Source organism: Trachypithecus francoisi, unplaced genomic scaffold (genome assembly GCF_009764315.1).
Source record: "Trachypithecus francoisi isolate TF-2019V2 unplaced genomic scaffold, Tfra_2.0 Lachesis_group11, whole genome shotgun sequence".
Lineage (NCBI taxonomy): Eukaryota > Metazoa > Chordata > Mammalia > Primates > Cercopithecidae > Trachypithecus > Trachypithecus francoisi.
Genome location: NW_022681456.1, coordinates 63,516,282 through 63,529,941, shown reverse-complemented (window position 1 = coordinate 63,529,941; position 13,660 = coordinate 63,516,282). Strand labels below are relative to the sequence as shown.

Here is a 13,660-nt window from a genome sequence, read left to right as displayed (position 1 = left end):
AGGAGTTTGGTCTAAGTTCTGCTGCTTACTGCACAGAAAGCCAATGACTGAGACAATGAGTATTGCCAATGAAGAAGGTTTTCATCTGGTGCTGCAGCCAAGGATATGGGAGATCAGTGTCAAATCCATCTCCCTGAGTGACTAAAATTAGGGGTTTATATAGCAAGGAAGAAATGTAACTACATATGAGAAAACAGAAACTTAGGAAGGCTAAGGAAGCAATCAGGATGAATGAGGGGCCTAGTATCTCGTTTTCTCAATGGATACATTGGTGAGCTACAACTTTTTGATACTTTTTGAGAGGGTTAGAGGTCCTTTCCTGAGGAAGGAACTCAGATAAAAACAAATGTAAGTTTCAAGATTTAAGACCAACCTGAAGGGTCAATTTCTATGTTTATATTTTAAAATGTCTATGGGACTACTGAGATAGTTTCAGTTGCCCCTCTCCATTTATCAATTCCTCAGTCATGGGGAATCTGGTTGTCAGTCTTTCTGACTACTTCATGCTGAGGAGAGGTGTTGTGGGCAACTCAAAGATTAATCTAAGACTACAGTTTTATTCTAAAACACAATCTTTCTCTTTCCAGTCCCCCACTTCCAACAGAGACAAATCACAGCAGAACCAATCTACCTGAAAAATAAGCTTCAGTCCCATGTACTTGGCCTGATTACGCACACATAGCAGGAAGAATCAGTGTCCACATAGGATCTCCTCAATCAGCTTTGTTGGAACCTCTCACAAGGACATTTCGGTCAAAGCCCTGGAAGAAAACCAGGTCCTCCCAACTGTTTCCCATTACAAAAGAAAGCAGATTCTTATTGAACTTATGCAAACAAACACATTGTCATAAATTAAGACTACTTATAAATAATTTACAAATTCTAGAGAAATTAGGCACAGAGAAATATGCCTCAAATTCTGTTTAGAAGAGTGCACTCTATTGTTAAAGGCTATAAATAGCTAGAAAGGATAAAAGTTCTCCAGACTCTGAGGAATTAGTGATATTTCAAACAGGCAAACAAACAAAAAGTCATAAAATTATTTCAGCCCTCCATTCATTCAGTCCATGTGCACAAAGCCTTAGGATCCCACACTTTGCATCACCGTGGTCAGGATGTGAGACATGGAATCAAGGGAGATTATTTTGGAGCTTTAAAATTTAATGACTGTCCTGCTGGGTTTCAGACTTGCATGGGGGCCTATAGCCCCTTTCTTTTGGCTGATTTTTCCCCTTTGGAATAGAAGTATTTACTCAATGTTTACATCCCCATTGTACCTTGGGAGTAACTAACTTGTTTCTTATTTTACAGGCTCGTAGGAAGAAGGGATTTGCCTTGTCTCAGATGAGAATTTGGGCTTTGGACTTTTGAGTTAATGCTGAAATGAGTTAAGACTTTGGGGGTTCTGTTGCATTACAAGGTTAAAAAAGACTTTGGGGGACTATTAAGAAGACATGATTATATTTTGAAATGCAAGGAGAACATGAGATTTGGGAGAGGCCTGGGCAGAATGATATGGTTTGGGTCTGTGTTCTCACCCAAATCTCATGTCAAATTGTAATTCTCAACAGTGGAGGTGGGTCCTGATGGGAGGTAACTGGTAATTGGATCATGGGAGAAGATTTTCCCCTTTGGTGTTGTTCTCATGATAATTAGTGAGTTATCATGAGATCTGGTTGTTTAAACCTCCCCACTCCTTCTCTTCCCCCTGCTTTAGCCACGTAAGACTTGCTTGCTTCCCCTCTGCCTTCCACCACGATTGTAGGTTTCCTGAGGCCTCCCCAGCCACACTTTCTGTACAGTTTGTGGAACTATGAGCCATTTAAACCTCTTGTCTTTATAAATTACCCATTCTCAGGTATTTCTTTATAGCAGCGCAAGAACAGACTGATGCAGTATGAAATCAACTCCTGAGCTGCTTCATATTGGGTTAGAAATCTTTATAAATGTTTCTATCAGCCTTTAATTAGAATCCTGGAAGTTTTCTCTCTAATCCAGTGGCACAATCTCCAAATTTATCAGAAAAGAATCCTTTTCAGGAAGGAAGGAGTCTTTTTCATGAAGCCCCAAAGAACGCAAGGACTGTGGTTGATTATAAGTCAATTTTTGAGAAGAATCCATGCAAAACAACAATTGTGGATGACAAAGTCTTAGGACAGCAATAGTTAAAAGACACAATTGATAAAGAAATTTTGTTATTTCTGTGGTATACAAGTTAATGTAATAATCATAATCATTACTGACAAGAAATATTAAAACATATCAGAATTTCAGGAATCTCAAACAGTCCTGGAACACTTATTAACAACACATCTACACAAATGTAACCCAAAAAAAGCTAAACATCACGTAAGATTTTGACAATGCTTCCCGCATAATTTTAACATAATAAATAAGCCTAATAAGGCTAACAGGTCCCTCTTGGACTTCAGTGAACCTCATATCTGAAAAAGTTATTTTGAGGTCAAAAAGATTGAATTTAGAACTTGAAATTTTGCTCTTGGAAAGTTTGCCAATTATCAAAGGTTTAAGACACTTGATATCACAAAATAGGATTATAGCTGACTATAAAATAGTCACTCATTTAGCAAAATGCTAAAACAAGAATGTTTATACTTTAATAGAGAGGAAGACTTAATTTCCCAAACAATAAGACCTAATAAAGCCAGCATGAAGCCAACTAAATCTGTCCTTTGCCCTCCCCTTTTTCATTCTTCTGTAGTTTTATTCAAAAGGTAAACGCAATATTGTATTATCTCTCACATGAAAATTTTGTTCCAAAGACAAAATCAAATTTTAGCTTTGTATGGTGTATTATTAATGTTAAATGTTAATAAAACCTTATAAGCAAATCTGTCTAACGTTATTCAGTTTGACGATAAGGTAAGATTTCCATAATCTTTCTATACCCTATTAAATAGTATATCAATAATCCAAGAAAACCATGTTATTCCAACACACAGGCCCAGACGCTGGCCTTGCATTAGTGTGCTTTCGATATTAACGTTTAATTTATATAACAATTCTGAATAAATATTATCCCTCAGAGTTGGCCCTTATAATCTCATGTGCCCACCTCTTCCACAATAGTCCCTGGATCTAGAGGGATTGAATAGTGTTAATATCTGGATTTGTATTTCATGAAAGCAGTTTATTTTGATTGTCACCTTCTCCTGGGACTGAAGAAGATAAAGATACTTCGACTGATGTCAATGCTCAAGATTTAGCAAGAGTCAGTACCTTTTTCAATCGCAGGAGTCAAAGCCCTGTAACTTAACAGCACAAGGATTAGTTAATAGGATATTTATACAACAGAAAGTCCTATCATGCCACAAATTAAAACACTGTGATTTGGTATCCAGTGGTTATTGCCTGAAGCACTTCAAACTATTCTATTAAAGTGATTAGGTTACTCCTTGCATATATCTAATTGCTAGGATTCTAGTGACAGAACTGTGACCAAAAGCATCAAAAAGTGATAGGTTCCTTTCATAGAGCAGCAGCATAAAAGCCTGAGTATGCAGAACTCCATCCCACTTTCCCATTCAACAGCAAACTCCATATTCCAAAGAATATTAGGGTTAAACAGTATTACAAAATAATATCAGTTTATCTCATTCAAATTTCCCATGACTACATGGACACACACAAAAACAATCAACAAAACACAATCCAACTGCTGCAGCAACAGACAAGCCCCAAAAGTGTCCAAACTGAAACAGTTAGGGTGCTTCATCTCTTCATTGGTTGAACTTGATCAACCTACAAACAGAAATTCCTTCAGAATTTCTCAATTGAGAGGAGCCAATCTCTCTGTCTGGTACTCACAAAAGACACTCACTTGCCTGGACACACACATACAACACAATTACAAACAAGACCCCAAGAGTGTTTATACTGAAACAGCCAGGGTGCTTCCCTCATGTCAGTTGGGCTTGTTCAATCTGCAAATGAAAATTACTTTAAAAATTTCCCGAATTGAGAGGAATAGACTTTGCTGCCTGGGCACACAAAGAACACTCACCTATCCAGATGCAGATGCCAAATTTCAAAGGCAGTTCTTCCTGGGTAATCAGGAATGCAACTGGGGCCAGCAGCAGCAGGGTCAGAGAGAAACAGAAATTCACCTCCTGCTAAAATTGGGTGGGCAGCTGCTTAGGAGGGCTTCTGGGCCTTCTGGCTCATGGCAGGTGAGCCACAAACAATGCATTCTTGGATAGGAAACCAAAATCTGTTACTAAAACACCAGGAGTTTGATGTAAGTCCTGCTGCTTGCCACACAAAAAGCTGATGACTGAGACCATGAGTACTGCCAAGGAAGAAGGCTTTCATCGGGTGCTGTGGCTGAGGAGATGGGAGATCAGTGTCAAATCCATCTCCCTGAATGACTAAAATTAGGGATTTTTATAGCAGGGGAGAAATGTAACTATGTAGAGGAAAACAGGAACTCAGGAGGGGTAAGAAAGAAATCTTGATAAATGAGGGGCTTAGTGTCTCCTCTGGATGCTGTGACTTGGTGAGTTTCATTCTTTGATACTTTTTGAGAGGCCTAGGGTTCCTTTTTTGAGGAAGGAACTCAGATAAAACAAATGTAAGTTTCAAGATTTAAAAGTAAAAGTGTCAATTTCTATGTTTATTTTAAAAAGCTGTCTGTGTGACTACTGGGTCTGTGTCAATGTCAGCAGGGCTGCATTCCTTCTGGAGGTTCTAGGAAAGAATCCATCTCCTTGCTTTTTTCAGCTCCCAGAGGCCACCTGCAGTCCTTGGCTCATTTCCCCATTCTTCTATCTTCAAAGCCAGCAAAGTTGGGCCAATTTCTTCTCACATTGCTATCTTTCTGGTTCACTATCTTCTGCCTCCCTCTTCAATTTATAAGGACTCCAGTGATTACATTCAGCTGTAACTTCCCCTCCATCCTGTGAAGGTTCACAGAAAAATTAACTCACAAAGAGCAGATACATTGGAGAAAAGACTTACAAATAATGTTCACATGACCATCAGGGAGAATCACAGAATGATGACCTATCCCTCAACTAGGTTCAGAAGCCTAAATACTATCTTGAGGTTACAGAAACAATGGGGGCTTGGATCCTGGCAAAATACATTATGGGAGGGGGGAAAAGAGGAATTCCGTTGAGGGACAGTAAATGTTTCTGAGGAAAATGAATGGATTAGAGAACAGAGGTTCACTTGTAAATTAATTCCAAAAATTCTCTTTGGAATTTTTATGAGCCTGAGAGACAGACATTATCTTGTGAAAGGGTCTGTTGAGGTGTGGTTACATTCAGGATCACCTTTTCTGCAATAGATAATGAGACAGAAGGGAAGGGAAGAAAAAAAAAAACAATGTTCTCCTTGGTGTGTCCTTCTGGTCTTTATGTAGATAGGGGAAAAGTCTCTTACTGTGTGTACTGATCTCTAAGAGCCTTTAATTCAAAATACTCATCATACCAAATGATCATATTTTGGAGTAAATTTCCCTGTGCTCCTTTATTCCACTTATCTGGAACTACCTTGCAAGTTTCACGCATTAAAACCTGAGTTGGTGGCTGTGAAGTGAGAAATCAGGTTAGTAGTCGAGTAGTAAGAGATAGGCAAAGGAGGGGGAAAAAACAAATTGGGATAAGCAGAAAAGAGCAAATTTAAATATATTGTCCCATATCTGCCTGAATCAGTCTCTTAGTCCTGAGAATAGATCAGTTCCGTTAAACAGCTGTGTCCCATTTTAGGAGATGGCATTGCAGATGGGCTAAGCCTCTATATATAATGCAGGCAAACATCTTTAATAAAAAGGCATTTCTATGGAAACAGAATAAAAACAAAGGTTAATGTTTGGAGTAGTCTATAAACTAAGTTTTCTATAAACTAGTTTTTCTAGTTAATAGACTACCCTAGAGTCTGTGAAGCATATTCAGATTATAGTGGCAATCTGATAGCTACTCCCTGGATTATAGTTTAATCAGGTGTTCAAGTCAACTTTCGAAATAGTTCATACACCGAAAGGCATGAAGGCTATTTATATATAAGTTGCTGTGGTGATTTCTCCTGAAGTTTGTATCAGGTTGTCTAGCTTCAGTTTGCAGGGCTTCAAGAAAAGATTTAATTTCCAGTGATTTCAAATCAGTAAAAGGGGAGGAAAGTTTGAAAACATTAGTTTGGAGACTTGTAGCAAGGAAGAAATTTAGAATTTAGTCCAAATTGTAGGCAAATAAAATAAAAACTTTAAAACAATGGACAAGGCTAGAACCTAATTAGAGGTGTACTATGACAGAGCAGGAGCATCGCCATCTTGGACAAGCCCCTCATTCTAAAATTCACCTTAATAAAAAACCGCCTAAATCCAAAGGGCATCAACCTAATGGCTAAGGTCAGCATGACCATAAACCACAAATAACATCTCCAACCAGAAACATTCCAAAGTCCTCCTCGACCAGAGACATGCTAGCCCAGAGATAAACCCCCCTCCGGCCTGAAGATGCTAGCGCTGAGATAACCCTGCTCCAGGCTGGAAAGATGTCTTTCCTAAGATGACCTCCCCTCCTCCCAGAAAGATTCCACCATAAACTTTGCAACACATATAAACATTCATAAGCCCCCTCACCCTAAAACCAATATATACTCTTAGTCTGTAAGAGAAAGGGCTCCTGACCGAAATGGTCCGGGGGCACGTCTCAGGTTTGATCTAAAGTAAACCTGTCTTTAACTGCCAGCTGTGTTTCATGTTTCTTTCCTCTTTAACTCTTACATACTATAGTTTTTTTTTTTTTTTTTTTTTTTTCAGAGACAGGGTCTTACTCTATTGCCCAGGCTGGAGTGCAATGGTGTGATCATGGCTCACTGTAGTCTCAACTTCCTGGGCACAAGGGATTCTGCCACCTCTGCTCCTGAGTAGCTGGAGATGACAGGCACATGCCAGGACACCTGGCTAGTACTTTTTTTATTTTTGTAAAGATGGGGTCACACTATGTTGCTTAGGCTGGGTCTTGAACTTCTGGCCTCAAGTGATCCTCCCACCTTGACCTCCCAAAATGCTGGGATTACAGGTGTGCACCACTACGCCCAGCTATAGTTTTCTTTTGAAACATAGTTTTTCTCTCCAGTTCCTCATTTCTACCAAAGGCAAATTACAGTAGGACAAATGTAAGTTTTAGTCTTTTTTTTTTTTTTTTTTTTTTTTTTTTTTTTTTTTTTTTTGAGGCGGAGTCTCGCTCTGTCGCCCAGGCTGGAGTGCAGTGGCCGGATCTCAGCTCACTGCAAGCTCCGCCTCCCGGGTTCACGCCATTCTCCTGCCTCAGCCTCCCGAGCAGCTGGGACTACAGGCGCCGCCACGTCGCCCGGCTAGTTTTTTGTATTTTTTAGTAGAGACGGGGTTTCACCGTGTTAGCCAGGATGGTCTCGATCTCCTGACCTCGTGATCCACCCGTCTCGGCCTCCCAAAGTGCTGGGATTACAGGCTTGAGCCACCGCGCCCGGCCAAGTTTTAGTCTTTTTATGCTTGGCCTGTGCTCCTTTGGGACACACACAGATAATCCAGGATAATCTCTCTTTCTCAGGACCAGCTGAGTACCAGCCTTAATTTTATCTACAGTATTGGTTCTCCTTTGCAATGTAATCTAAATAGTCACAGGTTCCAAGGGTTAGGATGAGAACATCTTTGGCGGCCCAATATTCTGCCTGCCACATGAGGATACTCGTATAATGAGGATAAAAATAGTACCTACTCATAGCATCGTACTGAGGAAAAGTACATTCTAGAGTTCTTACTTATCTTTAAGAATTTAAATATGAGCATTTATTGTTATTAATAACAATCTATATTAGTTTGCTAGGGCTGCCTTAACAAACTACTGCAAAGTGAGTTGCTTAAAACAACAGGAGTGTATTGTCTGTCAGTCCTGGAGGCCAGAAGTCTGAGATCAAGGTGTCATCAGGGTGGTTCCTTCTGAGGGCTCTGAGGGAAGAATCTATTCCGTGCCTCTACCCTAGCTTCTGGCAGTTTATTGGCAATCTTTGTGTTCCTTGGTTTGTAGATGCATCACTTGATTTCTGCCTTCATGTTCACACGGTGTTTTCCCTGTGTGCATGTCTGTGTCCAGTTGTCCTCTTTTCATAAGGACACCAGACACATTGGATTAGGAGCTCATTCTACTTCAGGGTGACCTCATCTTAATTAGTTACATCTGCAATAATCCTCTTCCCAAATAAGGTCACATTCTGAGGTGCTGGGGGCCAGGACTTTAACATATGAACTTTTGGGATATTTGGCTTAACCCATAACACAATCCAAAGGATAGGACTAGGACCATAGGATGGAAGGCATAGGTAGAGCATTACCATTTTCAGCTAATTTTTAAATTTTTAGGTAGAGATGTCTGTCTCTCTCCTGCCATCATATGAAAAAGGTGCTTGCTTCCCAACTTCGCCTTCCACCATGATTGTTAGACAGCCAGGTGGAAGAGAGGCCCTGGAGAAACTCCAACCACCTGGCCCACTGAGGTGGAGTTCACACCCTTTGCAGCAGGGAGGAGCCTGGCCCCTCCTCTTCCTGTGTGGAACCTGGGATTCAAATGGCTTGGCAGGAAGTGCTCTAGCAGAAGTTAGAGTCCCTGTTTCCCAATTTTTTGACTTTTCACCCAGTAAAACTCTGCTTTACTTCCCTTTAAGTCGTCTGTGAGCCTAAATTTTTGTGGCTGTGGGACGGACAAGAACCCCATCTTTAGCTGAAATAAGGAAAAGTCCTGCAACATTTTTGGCACACACAGTGGTTGCTCCAGAAATGGTGAGTGAAATGTGAACTCAAAACCTCTCACTGTTGCTTCTGAGCCTTTTCATCCTCGAACTTCTGAAGGTGGGGGAAACCATGTCGCCACCCCACCCCTCCCCCCCCTTCACTCCTGGGCCTTTTCATGGCCTTTTCCTTCCTTTTTTGGGACCAACTGGGGAGCAGAAGCTCCCTTCTGCTCTCCCTTTACCTCCAGGGGCTGAGACGCATGGACCAAGGGTCCGGCACAGCTGGTTGGCAGTCCCCACCACACAGCACTGCTGGAGCCTTCCCCTTTCCCAGCCAAGGGGTTTTACTCCATCTGACGGTAATTAAGGTTTTCTCCTGATGGAGGAACCACTTGTCTAAGAATAAGAGATTCTTCCCCAGGCATTTTTAAACTGTTTCTTTTCTTTCCCCTTCTCTACCCTGTCAACAGTTAACCTTTAACGTTTTTTCCCCCCATTTACTAGGCCAGGCCCCCAAACTATCACTGTTTATATTTTCTGTAAACCTTTAATTGTGAAAAAGGATTTGTGGGGCTAGCCTTGGGCTGTGGCCAATCTGGTGTGTTTTGCATGTCTATATGGTTCGTGCTGCAAGCCTCCACCTTGCTTTACATCCTGGGGGCATGGCCAGTAACAGCTTGGCAAGGCTTTGTTTAGCATCCCTGCCTTAGGGGATGAGCCCTCTCTGGTTCCTTATCTGCATGTTTTCTTTTTTCTTTATTGAGATGGAGTTTTGCTCTTATTGCCCAGTCTGGAGTGCAATGGCTCCATCGGCTCACCACAACCTCCACCTCCTGGGTTCAAGCGATTCTCCTGCCTCAGCCTCCCAAGTAGCTGGGATTACAGGAATGCACCACCAGGCCCAGCTAATTTTGTATTTTTAATAGAGACGGGATTTCTCCATGTTGGTCAGGCTGGTCACGAAATCCCAGCCTCAGCTGATCCGCCCGCCTCGGCCTCCCAAAGTGCTGGGATTACAGGTGTGAGCCACCGTGCCCCGCCAATCTGCATGTGTTCTTAACCCTGTCTCTTAAAGGACCCTATCTAGCGACTGGGCTTTCTCTTGTCTGTGTGTGTTGCGTGTAATGTCTAAAAAGAGCTCTGATTAATTTGGCCTAAAGACAAGCGCTTCCCTTTTTAAAGGGACGTTAAAAGCTGTGGAGCCTTTCAGTTCATGTAACTTTAATCTTTGAGAAATGAAAACAATCCTAAAGACTGTTGGTAAAATGCAGGTCACATGCAAGGTTTGCTAAGAGTTTTGAGGTTATGAACTGCTTTTTGGGTTTTGAGAACTATTTGACTTGGCGGTTTCACAATTGGTAAGGCCTGGAGACATAGGGACCTAACCATACCCTTAATGAAGAAGGCAAACCTTGGCTACACTTAGCAAACAATTAATACAACTTACCAATTTTTACCTTAAAATTAAAAATTGCTAGAAGTTAATTGAAACTACTAGAAATAGATTTATATGCAAGATGTGTAAGAAAAGTAAAATGCATTTTTTTTTTTTTTGTAAAAGGTTATGAGAAGGCATGGAAATGTGAACTTTTGCCTAGCGTTAAAGGATTGCTTTGAGTTAAATTAGGAAAAAGCTGAAGGTTCAAATAATTAGTGGAAGAATTGTGGAAATTAATCTTGCAGAAGAGGTTCTCTGTGTGAACATATAGAGTAAATTCAAAAAGGGGTTTTATAAGGTTTTTCTGTAAACTGAGCATTGAAATAAAAGCATAACATGGTTTTCCTAAGGTGCTAATCTGCTCTTTGGCAAAATTTGTAAAGCTTTATAAAAGGTTTTTTGCTTCCTTAAAATTTCTGTGTCATTTTGGCAAAATAAATAGTTTATGGTAATCTGGAACTCTATTTAAGTGCTTTAAATATATTTAACAGGCTTCCCCAAATCAAACTTCAGTTTCAAAATTGTCTTCCCTGGCGCCTGGCTTTTTGAATACTTCAGAGGTCCCCTGAAGTGTCCAGAAAAGAGAGGTAAACAGAACTATTTGACATGTTTAGGTACGTGGGATTGCCAAAATGATGTTCAATCTGCTTTAGGTTATATCTTGGTAAGTAATGCTAATATATGTTCTAAAATTGTATGGGACTTTTAAAATTCTAATCTCTGAGTATATGCTATCAATTATAATTAAGGTTGTTACGTTATTGTACATCACAGAGATAACCAAACTTCTTTGTCATTTGTGTTTCTGACTGTAACTACTCTGGACATTTTGCTATTCACAGACAGTTGTTGTCTTGTTTGAATCATTTTCAAAAGACAGCTTATAATATGCTGTAGGACTTTGGCAGGTGCTCTCAAATACAGGCTTCTGATAACTTTGTATATTGTGACATTGGAATACAGGAAAATGTACAGGACTTATGAAGAGCTGAAATGCTCACAAATGTCAAGCAAAACAAGAGTTAACTAAATGGACTGAACTCAGGAACCTGAAACAACCTTTTGGCTTTGCTTGGAATATTGTTAACCCATGTTTTGCAGAGTCAAGGAAACTTGAACTATTTAAAACCTTTAATAATTGTATAAGGTATACTCCTATGAACACAGTTTGAAGCATGTTTGTCTTCCTCTAGAATTTGGAAACTATCTGTGAGTATTCTTATGGCAATATAGTTATTTGCATCTGTGCGATAAAAATCCATTTTTCTTTTGCAACAGTATACAATTAGAGAAAGTAGTTATTTTACCAAGGCTTTGACTGGAAGGGTATACTTCCCTTTAAGGGGTCAAGCTCGACTTGCAGAGCCAGTAAAAGCCCCATGGAAAAACTGGACTCATACCCTTGTCTACACAGTCCCTGTACAGGGTTCCTGACCTGTGCTCAGTAAAGAATGTCACTTTCTAACAGGTCTAGGAGTTCCAAGTTTATCTTGGGACCTTAAGAGGAAAGGATCACTCAAGACACAGGTGTTTGAGAATACAAACCCATGGTTGGGCTCAACTTTAAAAGGTCTTATGTGAGATTTTTTGTGGAATAAACTTCCATCAAAGCCAATCCAAAAGGCTTATGTAGAAATAGTTATTCTTGCTGCACTTTATGCAAATAATCAGGCCAAGTATAAGACTAAAGTATTTTGCAAACCACTCAGTGCTATTATAATTTTTTTATAACAAACATGAGGACTGGAGAGGGAGAAATCATATTTCAAAATTTATCACATATTTATCATTAAATTCTAAACTCTCTAGTTGTTTTAAAGTTTTCACCTACGTTTTAGATTAACCCTACGTGTTCCTGTGAACCAATTAGCAATCTCTGGTTGCTGCTCAGAAAGAACAAAAGGGATGGGTAATGTAAAAATCTGAATCAGTATTCTAGTTCTGAGCAATTATCCTGCAAATCCTACAAGTCAGTGGGAATAAACAGGATGCCCATCTCTCAGAGGTTCCGTTTTGGGAAAGTAAAACCGAGGGAACTAATGAAAGTCAAGCATCATGTACCCAAATTCTAGCAAGCATAACTATAGCTACAAGGTAACTATCTGAGTGTGTCATAAGACATCCTTTCCTCTCCCTTGTTCCACGTCTTCACCTTAGCATTTGGCTTATGATAAGGAGTCCATGCAACCCCCCTGAAATACATTTTTGTCCCAGACTCAATTCTAAGCTTCAGGTCAAAGCCCTAGAAAGAAAACTGGATCTAAGGGATCCAGAGGCAGACAGCAACAGAGGTTAAAAGGCACAGAGCAAGTAAGCGTGGCTGATTCCTGCTGACTAAGCCAACCCCAAGCTTCCTGTTGCATGGATAAAGGCCACATTAGTATCCATGGCATAAATGAGGTCTAGGGAACTCCAGGGCTACTGACAGTAGGTGGGAAAGAGACATAAGTGAGAGTGGATAATTCCTATTCTCTAGCCCCCACCCTGCTTCATGGGTGTAAGCCACTTTGGCACTCATGGTGGTGTCTGCCAAGGTCGCCGGGACTTGGGGATGCAAGGATGGAAGACAGAAAGAGGGTGCTTTTCCCTGTCTCTCTTACTTATTCTGGATATCTGCTAGGTAGAGACGAGAACCAGGTATGCCTGCTCCCCTCTTTCTAGGTGGGTAGCCATTCTCCTTCAGTCTGTACCCCTTTCAAATGCATCCTGAACCCCTGAGACTTCTTTAAAAACTGACTTTCTTTTCCTTTCTTCCTCTCGGTTCTCTCTTCGCTGATGAGAAATTGTGTCTCTGTACTATGGGACTGTTATGCCCAGACCGTTTGTTCCCCGAAAAAAAAGACCACCAGAGTCCAGAGTCAAAGCCAAGCGGCAAGGATCTTTAATGCAAGTTCGAACTTGGTCCCTCCGTTCCACAACATACAGGAGGGCCCAGAACAATGCGTGCGCTTGCCTTTTATAGCCTAATGTAAACAGGACTTGTAAAGTTGCAGAGGAACGAGGGAATTCTCTAGGTTACAGCATTACAATTGGTTAACATTTTAAGTTTATACATTTAGCAGTTTTTTTATTGGTTCCCGTGCTCTCACAAACGGCTGTTTTCTTATCGGGGATTTTCCAGGTGGTGTCCTTCTAAAGTTGAGATATATGGTAGTCTTTGAATTGAAAGATATATGGTAGGGAGTCATATGGTGGGATGAGCCCAGGAAGTTGAGGGATATATGGAGGGGAGACATATGGTGGGATATGTTTATACTGGGCTCAGGAAGTTGAGAGATATATGGCAAGCACTAGTAATTAGAACAGAAAAAGAACAAGACAGGGACTTTCACATTGCTTGTCTATACAACATCTGAAATCTATAGATAACATTATCGGTTAGGTCCGGCATCAACTTTTAACTAGGCTCAAGGCGCCGCCCGGGCTGTCTGCCTGTAGGGTCAACTTCTAACTAGGCTCAAGGCGCCGCCCGGGCTGCCTGCCTGTAGATTT

General features: G+C 40.7%; 1 long non-coding RNA gene across 2 annotated transcripts in view; it reads left to right on the top strand.

The window, feature by feature from the left end:
- The first annotated feature begins 8,616 nt into the window (after positions 1-8,616).
- Positions 8,617-13,660, top strand: part of LOC117089748 — a 111,681-nt gene continuing 106,637 nt past the window's right edge. For both annotated transcript variants that reach the window (XR_004439736.1, XR_004439735.1), the window contains exons 1-2: positions 8,617-8,779; positions 10,660-10,755. This is a non-coding gene — a long non-coding RNA (uncharacterized LOC117089748). The remainder of the gene's footprint in view (positions 8,780-10,659; positions 10,756-13,660) is intronic.